Source organism: Saimiri boliviensis, chromosome 1 (assembly GCF_048565385.1).
Source record: "Saimiri boliviensis isolate mSaiBol1 chromosome 1, mSaiBol1.pri, whole genome shotgun sequence".
Classification (NCBI taxonomy): Eukaryota; Metazoa; Chordata; class Mammalia; order Primates; family Cebidae; genus Saimiri; species Saimiri boliviensis.
This window is the reverse complement of record NC_133449.1, coordinates 277,226,290-277,241,265: the sequence shown is the minus strand read 5'-3', so window position 1 is coordinate 277,241,265 and position 14,976 is coordinate 277,226,290. Positions and strand designations below refer to the sequence as shown.

General features: G+C 33.3%; 1 protein-coding gene across 1 annotated transcript in view; it reads right to left on the bottom strand.

Moving 5' to 3' along the window:
* The window catches only part of LOC101029206 (cadherin-10), a 165,370-nt gene extending 151,114 nt beyond the window's left edge, over positions 1 to 14,256 (bottom strand). Inside the window, exon 1 of the mRNA XM_039468492.2 lies at positions 13,734 to 14,256. The gene's annotated coding sequence lies outside the window, so the exon portion shown is untranslated. The remainder of the gene's footprint in view (positions 1 to 13,733) is intronic.
* Between the last annotated feature and the right edge of the window lie 720 nt (positions 14,257 to 14,976).

The following is a 14,976-nucleotide window of genomic DNA, read 5'->3' as shown; positions in this document are numbered from 1 at the left end:
TCCCTGAAGAAACCCTAACACTGTATGCCATCACCTCTAAATCTTATAATATCCTGTATTTATAGTGTTCTATGAAATTTTCAAAGTGTATTGTAATTCCTGACCCCTGGAAAACACCAGAAGCCATTTGAAGGTAGGTCTGAATATGGCTTATTTTTTATCGTATCTTATTGCCTAAAATGTTGCCTTCTTCATAATGAAAAATCAGTACATATTACTGAATGGGTTATTGTGGAAAAAAATCAATTAAGAAAAATATATTTTAGGAAGAATTAGAGAGGGAAGAGATACAGGCGTGAAGATCAGCTAGGTCTTTGGATGTGCAGACAGCCATGCCTCCTGGCTCATCAGCTTCATCTTTTAACACCCACTGATATCCTGTGCTTAAATGACCCTGTTCCCTCCTCCACATTTTCCTGAAAAATCCATTAGTATCCTAAAGCAGAACATTAAATAATTGACAATGTTATTTACTTTTAAATGTGACTGTCTCCTACTATATTTCCATTTCATTGAGAAAGGGGGCAAAAAAATCTCATCTACATCCGTTTCTCAATCTCCTAGCACACTTTACACACACACACACACACACATATATATATATATATATATATATATATATATATATATATATATATATATGTAGAACTCTAAAATGTTGTTGACTGGTGAAGGAAAGATGTAATTTGAACCTATTCTGTAGTGTGGAGTTGGAATCAAAAGAAACGGATCATTTTTAAAATACAGATAGAATTAAAGTCCTTTGTCAAATTATTATATTTGAGAGAAAAAAAGTTGAGATTTATAGAAAATACTTAGTGAAAGATGAAAAGCAGTTCAAACATGGTCCCAGGGTGACGGCTGACATGAAAATCTCCCTTACGACCAGGCACGGTGGCTCACGCAGGTAATCCTAGCTCTTTGGGAGGCCGAGGCAGATGGATCCTGAGGTCAGGAGTTCGAGACCAGCCTGACCAACATTGTGAAACTCCGTCTCTACTAAAAATACAAAAAATTAGCCAGGCATGGTGGCACTTGCCTGTAATCTCAGCTACTCTGGTGGTTGAGGCAGGAGAATCCCCCCAGGGAAGGCGGAGGTTGCATTGAACCGAGATCATGCCATTGCACTCCAGCCTGGGAGACAGAGTGAGACTCCAACTGCAAACCAAACAAACAAAACTACCTTATCACTTGAGGATAATTATCTTGCATAAACAAGTATATTATATTTTATATTTTAGATAAAAATTGAGAAGGGAGTAGATATTTCTAGCTAAAATTATTTTAGGTTATTTCTTGTTTATTACTTACTTTGAGAGGTGCTTTCATATGCTTCTTTCTATATTTATGACCCATTTACTATCTATTCTGTAAAAAAAAAAGACTTTACCCTAAAATATAGCACTAAATATGACTATGACATCATCAAAAGGTTGCATACAAATTTTAAACATTTCTATACTCTTATATAAATCATTTCAATTTCTGTCTCCCGTTTGGATTTGAAATAAATGCTTTATATATTCATTTGAAATAATACCTAGTGTGCAGCACTGCAGAGGAAAAAACTCCATCTGTCTTTTGAGAATAAAAGCAAATCAATAGTAATATCTCTCAGAATAGAAGCACTTTTGTTGACAGAAGGAGCATGGTTTAATGGGAAGCAACGTAATCTTCGTTTTCAGTCAGACTATTGGGCTGTGCATGAGAAATGACATGCTCTGACCACTTGTTCCACATTAAAGAGCAGTATGGCAGCTTCAAAATAGAGAAAATAATTTTCCTAATAGCAATGAACAACTCATAGCTTTAACACATAACATAAAGATACTTGTTATAAGATTTGTATTCAATTTTATAAATTTGTCTTTCATTCCCATTGAGGTCTATTCTGTTAATTAAAGCAAATCATCCCAGTGCCCGAATGATAAACAATAGAGGACCTATTCACGTTGTGTCCTGTAATTCACACTGGGTCCTGTAATTCACATTGTATCCTGTAATTCACATTGTGTCCTGTAATTGTGGTTAAGCTATTCCATGTCCAACCTCACAATTGAAGTTTTACTCTGGTTTTGATGATGATGGTAATGATGACGATGAGGAGGAGGAGGAGGAGGACAATGTTGATCCTTTAGGATGTAACAGAAATGTATCCAGATTGGCTGATAAAGAGATATCACTACAGATATAGTTATCCAGATCGAAATAACGTATGGGAAAATTCTGTGCTCATATATTCCTATAAGCTATATACAAATAAAATTTACTTTGATCAAATTTATTCATTTTTACCTTCAGATAATAAAGTAAAGGAAATAATGAGGAGTAAGATCACATAAGCAATGACTGTTCTAGACCTTTTAATTTTCATTTTACAGAAAATAATTAAAATATTTTATTTTTAAGTATAGGTACAATCGAGGAAAATTACAACAGTAATTATAGGTCTTACTCCTCTGTAAGTATGTTACTATATTATTAAAAAACCTAGTCAAAGAGGCTTGATATTTGGTGAGTACGTATATTATAAATTGCTTTAGAATTTATAAAAAAAAAGTTGTAGAATTTATAAAATATAATATGTATGCTATAATACAAATATATTATATGTAAATATAATATATAAATGTAAATTGTTCTAGAATTTATCAAAAGAAGGAAACACAATTTTTTCTTTGAACTTCCAATGAACCTACCGAAAAAACGCAGTCAGTGACCAGAGTTTGCTGCGATTAGTTCTCTGCTTTTCTTGTAGGTAGCATATTCACATTTAAGTTTTACAAAATGAAAAAATAACAATAAGTCAGCCCCGGGTTTCTTTGTGCTGCCTATCAGAGGATTCTGAAGAAAAAAATTTCTTGAGAAGGTTAAACCTATGAGGAGTCATTAGAGTTTACTTGTAGCTGCACAGTAATATATTTTAGTTTAAAAATGATATCTTGCCTCAAAAATATTGATTACAAGATTTTATGTCTATTTTGTAAAACGGTATTTGCTATAATTCATGTCAATATGTAAACATTAAATGACATTCATTTATACATGATTCATTTTCAATGTCATTTTATAATTTTTAATGTAAATTCACATCTGTTTCAATGCTTCCAAGTGCAATGTTCACTTGGAAAAACATCTAAAGCCAGAAAACATTCTGTAATACAGAATGATAATTCTAAACGTAACCACAAGGTGGCACTAAACACCAAAATATGTTATTTTCCCTCTGGGCAAGTGAATAGAATTTTACCAGAAATATTAGCAGCAATTTACCCTATAAATAGATCAATACTTCAAAAACATAAATTCATCTAAACCTTCTGATCATGTTGTGAATCCTAATTTATATTGTTTTAAACTTCAGACATTCAAAATAACACATCAAATGGTTGAAAACCTTTAAAATTTTTTGAAGGATTTTAAAAAGAAATGATTATTTCAGTAGTCTGCATAATTAATTATCCAATAACCATTTCCTGGGTTTTAAAAATTAATTTCCTCTCTAATTTTGCACGATTTTATTCTCACTTTACTTCCAACTAAATGAAGGCAAAATAGATGCAAGTTAACAAACTGTCTCTAGCATGATTAAAGAATGTGAAAATTAAAGAAAAAGTATGTCAAAGTTTTTAGCCCTTGTAAAGTCTAATTCTAAAAGTATATACATTTAAATGATTCATTATACTAAATTTACAATGTGTGTAATATTAATAGAATATTTTAAATTAGCCAGCCTGATGAATAAGCCATGAGGTCAAATTATCTTGCCAAATATTATAGTGAAGTTGTGAAAAAAAAAAAAAAAAGCTATGAAATGGCCACAGCATTAAATGAAGATGATAAGAAAAAAATAACCATGACTTTGATTGAACAGATAATACATGATTAAATAGATAATGATTTAAATATATAGTTAGGGCAAATATGAACATTACTGTGCTCACTAAAGTAAATCTGTCAGCTAAGTTTAGGAGTCTATTATATGTTACCTCATCTTTACAAGTTAGTGGATAAGATGGAGTGCTAAGTATGTCCTTCCAGTAGGTGAATGTATAAATAATGTATTAATTATCCCTGAGCTAGAAATAAAACTGAAAAGAAAAATACAGTGATATAATTCTGGATTTTTAAAACAAAGCTTTTTAAAAAAATTTATGAACCCATATAAATGCATATTTTATGACCTCAAAATTTTCATTTGTTTGTAATCCATAGAAAACATTCCAGATACTTTTAAAATTAACATATAGAGCCACAAAAATGTAAAAAAAAAAAAAAAAAACTGGAAACCGTGGTTTCAAATTGATCTTCATATCACCTTGAATGTGAAGAATGAAAAGGATGAATTATCTAAATAAAACCCGTTAAATTTTTCACATTTTGCAGCAGGTTCTATGTCTTCATCAGACAGTTTCAGGGACCTCGTCTAGGAAACTGGTAGTCCACTGACCTTTCAGCTTGTAATATAGGCTGCAGAATTATTCTTGAGATTTATAGGTATCAAAACTTTAATGGGATAATTTCTGTAATGCACTGCCTATGTTCATCATTCTTTTTCTAATTCTCATTACTCTGACCTCAAGAAGGAGAATCTGTGAAAGGAAACATTACTGCAGTGTATTCAGAAATGGCTCACGTTTCAGCTGAATTAGTGGTTCATGGACCTCACAACTGTTCGTCTCAGTCTTTCTGATGTTTTCTTCCTCCTCTCTTTCTGTTTTGGGTCTTTCCTAACATTTTCAAATTTCATATCCATCAATTCTCTAGTTCATGCAATGCCTCCCTGAGAATGCAATTTAAGTTTTCAGCTTACATTCAAGTCTTTATATAACTGACATTTTCACAGTCATTAGAGAATGAATACATTTATAAAAGTTATATATTGAGCCCTCTCCAGTTAAAATCATAGACCTATGAGCCCTTTCCAATTATAATAATAGATAAATCAACTGTGTCCTTGGAAATGGTATGGTTCAAACTTCCATTTCTCCAAAAATAAAATTTGGAATGAAAAATTTATTATATTGTCAGTAGAATTAATAAGAGAATCAGACTTAAGACATCAAGAATTTCTCACTTCAAGTACAACATTATTGCATAACACAAGTTAAACTATTTAAGTATTTTAAAGTTGTAGCCAAAATGATATTAAATGCTGTGGTAAAAATACAACACACTCAATATCAATGAAAAAGCATGGGTCACATGACTTAACATCTAATAATACCAATGACAGTAACAGGTAGCATAGAACACCTATTGTGTATTAGGTATTGTTGTTAGACTAAATTTATAGTAGTTGCTTAGTATAAACATGACAATTGCTCTATGATGTAAGTATAATTATTAACCCCATTTTACAGATTAAAAAAAAACTACCAGTGACATTAAATATTCAATATATGATGAGTGGCACAGCCAGGATTTAAACCCAGACAGTCTGGTGCCACGATCCATGCTTTTATCCATCAAAGGGACTTGTGAGAGCACTTAGGTTAGGGTCATTACATTTTCTAAGAAAGGAAATCTCAGTGCTTCTAGAACTTAGGTTTATCATTGTGTAGTCTCCTATTAAGCATGACCTTCATCTGATGTCCTCACAAAAGCAGAAGAGTCTTTTTCACAGAGTGACCACGTTTAAAACTTAGTGGCTTCTATGAAGTGCTTATTTTCATTGCTTTAGAAGTAAGAAAGCTCCTATTCATCAAATTTTTCTGTATGCCAAACTCCTGTGACACATAATATACCTATATAACAAACCTGCACATGTACCACTGAACCTAAAATAAAAGTTAAAAAAAGAAAGAGGACAAGACAAAACAAAAAATAGCAATAAGAATTTGCGTTACATTTGGCCTCCTGATACATAATTTTGTTCTGTAGGCTTCTTGATGGCCATGGGTATATTAGTCTCAAATTTGGGTCCTTGCTTTATCCCGTAGAGTTGCCTGTGTTTGCAAGATGAGGACTGGCTGCCGCGAATTTGAAGTGCACCACAGATCACCAACCAGAAGGCTGCTCCTAACGGAAGCACCAAATCAAAATGCATTCTCAGGACAAGGCTGAAGAAATCTTAGGCTATACAAAAATGGATCTCGAACCAAACTGCTAACTCTGATGTTTTCTTTAATGATGTGGTATGGCTATAAATACAATGCAGCTTTAAAAATATAAAGTTAGATCCTTGTATTAGTCACTTTAAAAGCACCTAGTAGTTATCTTTCTTGTAGTTATCAAAGCTGGAATATAACAAGTCATGTGATTATTCATTCAATGGCTCACAATAGCAGAGGCTTTTGTTGGTTAGTTTCTCCCTCTTTCTCTCTCTCTCTTCCCAAGTTTGTATTTCTGGATTCTTGCACAGTGTCTGGCTTATGGTAGGCACTTAAAGAATACTTGGCAAATGAAGGGATGAAAAGACGGATGAATGAAATTCTAGTGAGGGGTTTCTTTGGCAGTTTCTTTGACTGTGTTAGAAGGAGGAACACAGGACTGCCCAATCATGTTCTACGATCTAATTTTACTATTTCATAAATATGGGAACATGTAGAACATAACTGTTGACATTTCTATTGTAAATTACATGGTATTTAATTGTGACTATCTCACATTAGAAGCAGCCTCTTCTTAAGGACAAAATTTGTACTAAATTCATCCTTCTACTCCATGGGCGACAGAAGGAAACGCTTCACAGTAACTTCCTCCACAGTGAGTGAAATTAATTAAGGTCTAAAGAAAAACTGAGCAAATTATTGTATAGACACCAGGATACTAGTTAAATTGATAATGGAAACTGCAAAATAAAAAGTGTTAACACATGTAAAAGAGTAAATAGCAACATATGATAGCCTAAAATCAAAAGACAGTTATTTAATGATTGTGATTTTTGACTTCATAGTACTGAACCCCTAAGTACTATCAAAGATTTCAAATTTCCATGAGGGTGTTTCTGGGAACTGCGAATCCTATGCAAAGTTTCATTTTGCTTCAGTGAAGGACAAGGCTCTCTTCATCCACACTTTTTTCTTCTTAGACCTCCCTAGAAACGGGCTTGATCTAGCCTCTACCTATGAAGTGAAGTGATTAATTTCTTTGCTCTGAAGTCAAGATCATGGTTGCCATTTGTCTATGTTCACATCTCCACTGGGCCGGATTTCAGATTCATACTCTATCATGATGGCTAATCTAACTTCAAGGGGCGGAGATAGGAATCATTAGGAATAAAAATATTTTTCTCAATTTAGACTTTAGGATTTAAGATCTTAGATTTTATTTCATTCCTGTCATTTTTTTTAAGTATTGATGGCAGTACTTACGTCTATTCGCAAGTCAGTGAAGGTTTATAAATTAATTTTTAAAATATTACGTAGAGTTATCCAGTATTAATTGCTGAAAATTAGGACATATATTTTAAAAGATAGTACCTAGAAGAGAAGAAAATCTCAGAAAAAGTAGAGTTCTCCTTTATCATTTTCAATTGCATATATCCAGTGGGGGTGGGGGTGGGGAATCGCTTCTATAGTGTAGAAATTCTGTAGAAAACTTCTACTCTTCACTCAGCAGTTAAAGAAAAAAAAAAAAAAGGAAAAAAGAAACAAAGTGACAGTGCCTCTAAGTCTACGCCTGTGCTTAGGATTCATTTTTTAACTAATCTCTAAAAGAATAACTAAAGTCTTGGTTGAGGGGGTAGATAAATAAAGATTTTCTGTAAGTTCCTACTCATGGGGAAATATTCAAATTTAGGAAGCTAAATGCAGACAGAATAAATCGGCACGTTGCTGGTTTTCACTCTTCAGGGACTACATATTGAAAAATCACTCTGGTGACAAAATATGGTTCAAGACTACAGAGCAGGAATAACCCCCAACGTATACTGTTTGAAGAAGAAGTCAAAAGAAAAGACAAAATATGATAGATGGGTAAGCTAATAGTCATTGGATATTCAGTTTCTTATTTGATGTAATAAGTTGACATATATTTTACTCCAATAGCTTCTTTTCCTCAGTTCATCACTAAAGTAAATCAATACCACACTGTTGTTTTTGAAAGTATGCAATTCATGTTTTTAATCTTATTAGTGATAGATTTAAACCACTTGAGTTAGAAGTATAAAAATTTTAATGTTTTGGTTTATTTCAGGAAAATAATTTTAATAAAATAATTGATAAATACACTTTACAGGCTGAAGATTTACATGGGAATAAAAAACTCTTCAAATTCCTCAGGTAGTTCAAATAGTTTCAAATCTACCAAAAAATAAGCCTATGAATTTAAAATTTACCTTTAGAAGTCAAATTATTTGGAAACATGATGGTGTTTCATTTATATTTGATGTTTGCTTCAATAATTATGAAAATATTCATAAATTCAGGAATCCCAGAATTTAAATGGATTCAAGGAAGTTATTTGACCTAATTGTATTGAGAGTGGAGATATATTTTTAAGAAAGGAGAAACAGTTACAGGTTAAAAGCTTACATTAATATGATGTACAAAATGTACTCCAAATATTCTAATTACTGGGCCAAAAGTATTGGTTGCCTTTGATCTATGCAGATTTCAGCATTAATTCATGTTTTTATACATATTACATTAACCACGGAGAGAATTCCCAGAGTAAATCAAGGTGGAATATTTACTGCATTCAGTTTATTGATTATTTCATTTTGTCACACATGATGCCTAACTTGATTATTGTTACAGCTTCTGTTTCCCAAATTTCCAACTGGAAACAAAAGCAATGGTAGTTCTTTACTCCACAATCTCTAGAACAGACGTTTGCTCATTATATACCAGTTTTTTTTTTAGATTACAAACTGGTAATATTTGTTTCTTGCAGCAAAGAAGAATCAACATGTCTAGTGAAACAGTGCTTTCTAGAAACATGTAATTCATGTTTATTTTAAAAATTAGGGCTCTGTCAAACCATTTCAATATCCTCTCTTACAGTAAATCAGTAAAGATTCCTAATCAATAACTTATGCATTGAGCATAATAATTTATGCCTATGCATTCTACATTCTGATAATTTGGAGAAGTCATTTCAATAATAAATGCTGAATTCCCACACTTGGCTTGCCAGTGCAGTAAACCACACTGGTGCCAATTTCAACTCCTTAGAAGCCTCACAGTTACAAAATTTGTAAGAGTTGCTTTCATTTAAAAGAATAGATTCTAGCCAACTGAACTGTCATACACTTTGTGCTATAATGCAAAGGATAATGTAATAAATGTAAAGCATAATGTGGCAGCTGATAGAATACTGGCCATAAAAATCACAAGATTTACAGAAATACAACTTTACAATAGGGTAATATTTTTTAAAAGCACATGAGAAATGTATTCAAAGCATTTTATAATTGTTTTAAATGAAGAAGGAGAGAAAAGGTAAAAGGAGAGAGAGATGGAAGTAGATACAGGTTTACAGAAAGAGAGATGGGGTGGAAGAGAGAGAGAGAGAGATGACCTGTGAAATTTATGGGGATCAGCATGGCTCTGAAGTGTTTAGACATGCCATTTAATGCTGATTTCCTATTGTGAGTCAATATTGTGTTATATCTTATAGTCTATTGTTTAATTCTGTCCTGAAGCTTGAAGTGTCATTTAACTTTAATTTATATCACTGCATCATATAAAGTATGTTGAATCAAGACTGCTTTCTTGAACAAAAAAAGACTGAATATTGAAATCACGTGATTTGGTAAAGTGCTTATAATGTTTCTGACAAACTCTCTAAGGATATGAATCCCTTTACTGAAAGGGATTTTTATATGAAGGCATTTCAACCTCCCACAGGCAGGCATTATTTTAAAGGAATGGTACATTTTATTTCCTAAAATGATGTAAAATGTGATTTTATTTTATTCCTTCTTACTCAATTTGCAGCTTTCCCTTTCTTTAGGTCCAACTCCACTGTGGTTAATGTTTAACAAACGTCTCTTATTCATATAGCGTATAGGGCATCACATACATAGCAAGAAAGAAATAGGAAAAAAATATAAAGAAACTGATGAAAATAAAGTACACCCATTCTTAAAAAAATCAAAAGTTATTTTTTGTAAGAAGTTGCATTGATAATAGAGTTAAGCAAAAGTTGTATTAAATTTTTTTTAAACCTGTCAGATTATTTCAACTTATCATTGTTAATATTTCATTAAGAATAAAACATTCCCAGAAATCTGCAAATTTAATGTGATGGGTCTTATTTTTTGACAATATGTCTAGAGTTAGTTCAACTGAGTGGTGACAAAAAGGTATGAGAAAAGCAAAATAGCCTGATATGTTTTAGGTGCCCTTCTGTTAAAGAAAGACAGGACAACTGGATTGCAAAAGGGCTCAAGGGCTCATACTACAATGTCAAGTGAGGTGAGACTGCTCTACAGTCAGAAAAGAAGAGGGCAGAGGCGACCCAGAGCTGATATTGTTATCTTAGAAAACAGGCATTGCTTGGTAATTGTTTGAAATTGTCTCTTGTTCTTATGCATGAGAAAAAATCTCTAATTTTGAAGGTTGACCTTATTGGGATAAATGCAGAAAATCTTATGAATGCTCTGTGAATATCATCCAAAGGTTTTAACTGGAAAAAAAAAGAGAAAGATTTCTAAAAATTTAGGACTTGTATTTTTTCTGTATATTTCAGATTATTTAATTATGGCAAAACAGTATCTTTTGGTGAAACCATTGGTCTGTATAAGTGTCAAGAAAAAAACTTAGATTTGTCTAGGTTAACTTTCAGGTTTTCAAATATGCGTCTCTAGTGTCATTCCAAGTACTCTTCTTTTTACTGCTTAAAATATCATAATGGGGACCATATATTCTACTTAGTATAATGCTTAATCAATTTTACCAGTGGCCAGTATAAATCTAAAAAAGATGAGAAAATTTTTCTTGCTATTTGGTTTTTAATTTCAATCTATTCCAGACATAACTGTTAAACAGAAAAAGGTTAGCAAATTGCTTCCTTTGAAACTCTCTCCCAGATAATATGTTGGGTTAATCAAAAGTAGAGTTTTCCAACACAGACCTAAAATTTGGAGCATAAAATTACTGATAATTGGCATAAATATTTTTTATGTTTTTCTATTTATAATTTCAGTATTTTCCAAGTACTTCTAATATGACAACAGTAATAGAATGTAACTTGCGTAGTAGAAATAAGAATATATTGTGGCTGATGTTTTTAATGCCCAAGGCCTCCACTACAGGTAGTAGGGTTTACATCACTGATTTATATTAATTGCTTACTATGAAACACTATTACTGATAATAACACTTCACAAAAATACGGTTCACTTTGCTGCTGAATCAGCATCATCAGCACCAATGCTGTTCTTGTGCTGCAGCCTAGTGGAATGATTTGGTATAAAAATGACATATTCCAGTAAGACGTGTTATCACTTGCTGCGAAGTAGGTTAAGAAACACAGGAAATCAGTCATAAGCACAGAAATCCCCCAGATGGTATATACTTTGCCTCAGTTATTTGTTTATCTAGAAAATTAAGTAAAGGTCAAGAGATTCACCCTACACGATTTTTTTTACAGGATTTTATATAGGATTCATGTGTTTTGGAATTAACCTTTCCAGTTTCAAATAGTCTATTTTTCAACAAGGAAAAAAAAAAATACCTCTTTCAGATAAACTAACTTTGTAAATAATGTGTCAGAAATATTACTCTAAATTAAAATCAATTTGTTATCCTTTTTTTTTCTTTTTTAAAGAAAACCTCAGTGTGAGTAAAAAATCTAACAATGAAATATTAAATTGATCACCTGTATGGTACTGTTCTTATCAATAAATAGTTTCCATAAACATCAAGGAACATCACCTAAGGCATTAATCAGGTACCAAACAATTTAACCACTGACTTCACACATACCCATATATAGGTGGATGCTCATAGAGTTTACATTCCCTTTTCCCATTTCCCAGAGATTCCGATTTTGTTTGTTTGCTTTTTTCCCCCAAATCTCTAAGTGTATGGAATTCTGTTCTTTGATTGGAGTCAGGGAAGGCATATGAATTCACCAGGGAAGTCAATTTGTTAGCATCAAGTATTTGAAACCCAAGAAGTATCTGATTTAATGAAAGCAGACATTGACTCATACTTTAATAACACAGACCCCCCCCCAAAAAAAAAAAAGTGAAAGAAGCATTTCTTTATATTTTTAACATCAGAATGGTTTTGTATCTGGTGTATCCCTAAGGCACAGATCCACACTGTTTATATTTGTGGACTCTCCATTCGCCTCACCACATCCCTCCCCAAATAAACCATTACTTCCTTATGCATTGCACATTGAATACATATGTGCCACATTTAGTTCCCTAGGGGGAGCGGGGTTCAGATTTTCTATGCAACTTAGCATTTACCTATGTTTCTAGGACATAACCTCTTCCTTCTTCTTCATCACTTTAACTAAAAATGAACCTACGGCTCTGTCAATGACATAATGTTTTCATGAAAGTTCTACTAATTAAAAATCCTCACCATACCAGACCTAAAAAATGAGCACATTCTTGCCAAGTGTTATTCACTACAGAGAAGCTCTTGTAGCTTCGTTTTAAAGGAGATAGAGAGGGGGATGGTGTGGAGGGAGAAAGTCTAACATATGCATTGAAGTATAACAGTTGTCAACATCAGAAGGACAGATTATTTTTAATATAGATCCTTAAAGAAAAAAAAAAAAAAAAGAGGAGAAAAAATAATGTATCTCCAAAGAGCTGAGAAGTAATGGATATGCAGTTTTGGATAATAGAAGCTTTTACTGGAATGAAGGACCACAATTATAGGAAACAGATCTGTTTTTTCAAAGCAAAAGATGATAGGTCATTTTTAAAACAATGTTTGTCTTTGTACCTGCAGACTCCCCTTTTTTATTAATAAGAAAATAGTAGGTTTTTATTGTAGTGCCATAAAAACAATTTCAGACTACTGCTTTTGCCCATACTTACAATGCTATCAATAGTTACTTGTTGGGGACATGCATTTATACTTGCAATATGCTGCATTAATTTAATACCACATAAAATATGGATTTTATTGCAGCAGAAACAATAAATGCTGCAACTGCTGACTACGTACATTTACTCTCCCTCTCTTACCTCTCCCCCCATACTTCTGAGTCAGATATACAATTGAAAATAAGAATGCTGCCTATTCCATTTCTGATGAATGTCAATCTACTGTATTTATGTAGATGCTTAGTGACCATTGGCAGTTTCAAGGAATCTGTCTTCTGCCTGTCATTTCTCTTTATATTGAATGTGCAATGAACTATGACTATGAATAAGTGCGGAGTGAATCCATTCAAATGGAATGCAAAGTAATGTTAGATGTTAGAGTTCACAGCAACAACGTTATCTCTTCAACTGATTTTTAAAATAAAGAGGAACAAGTCTGAGCATGACAAATTACACTTTGTAACATATTTTTTAGCATTTGTTCTAAGTGAATGAATTCACAGACTCTAATATCATGACCCACTGTTGAGCATCATATGTAATTTATCCAGCTTTACATTGCCTATATAGATATTCGAAGCAGTTGTTTCTAGAATTAAATATAGAGAGTTGCATGCTTATTTATTTAGGTCCTAAAGATAATTATTTTGAAATAATTGCTGAACACAACTTAAAAACAAACATTTCTCTCCTCCCTTTCCCCCCTACCCCCCAAGTGGAAGAAAATAAAAGATCTTAAGGGAGTTAAAAGAAAAGAGGGAAGTCTTCCTACCTTTTTCAATCGGCTTCTGGATAATGGAAGTTGGTTCCAGCCAAAATAACCCCGGAGCAATTGTCACTATGTCCCCTTTTTGTTTGTTTTCGGCTGTTATTTTCTAGCACTGATTCTACTTCAATCTAACTCAACCTCTTTCTCAGCATCACTTTTAACTCTGGACAGCAGGGAACCGAAGAAAACGGGGGCGAGCTCTCTCTCTCTCTCTCTGATTGGCTTTCATTCAGTGCTTCTGATTAAGGGATAAGGAAAAAAAGAAAAAAAAAAAGAGAGAGAGAGAGAAAAGGAAAGGGGGAAAAAAGCTCTTCCTCACACGGAGAGAAAGGTTCTGCTGATAGAGCCGCAGCACTCGCCATGGGAAGGTTAGAGACTGGGGAAGTGCTGGCTTCTGCGAGCACACAGCGATTTGCAAGTGAATGCGAGGGGAGGGCGCATCCGAGAGGAGGGCTTTGCTTGAAAGGCGTCCCCTCCCCCGCAGGGCAGAAAGACTCTCTGTTTCAAGGCTAAGGTAATCAGCCCAATCTAATCCGCCTGTGTCCGTAACACAATCTCAGGAACAGGACTGCTTCTTGCATTTTTTTTTTTTTTTTTCAAACAGATAGTTCTTCTGGCATGTATATTTCTGCACCATCCTCCCACCAGACTACCGAAATCCAAGTATGATCGGAGCGCCAAGTCAAATTGCAACCAGATCTGACACGTTACCGATTGATTCGTGTGTGTGTGTGTGTGTGTGTGTGTGTGTGGTGGTTTTAGATGTTTATGTAATTTTTGGCTTTCAGGGAACTTTGTCGGCTTGATTTTCCAAATCCCTTCTCTTGTTGCTTATTGTCACAGGAGTGCATACCGCGCTCCTCCTTTAGGAATGTCCGCGAGCCAGTCCTCTCTGCGTTATCTTTGCATTTTCATACTTTATAGATACAATATTTTGTTAAAAAATGTAAATATATAATTACTGTTATTAAAATATTTACACTTTGAATTTGACACAGTCTCTTTTTTTTTTTTTTTTTTAACGTTTTTTTCCCCCTCATAAATACGAGTTTCATATCCAAAAGTGTGTGGACAGATGTAAAAACATTTGGATTGTTCTACTTATCAAACATCTAACTGTCTCCCCATGTATCGCTCTCCACATCAAACTGCAATCAACCAAAACCTTACCAAAGGATGTCAGTATAGCTCCACAAAGTAATTAACACATTTGCATTTTTCCGGCTACAGGTAGATTCTTTTTAAA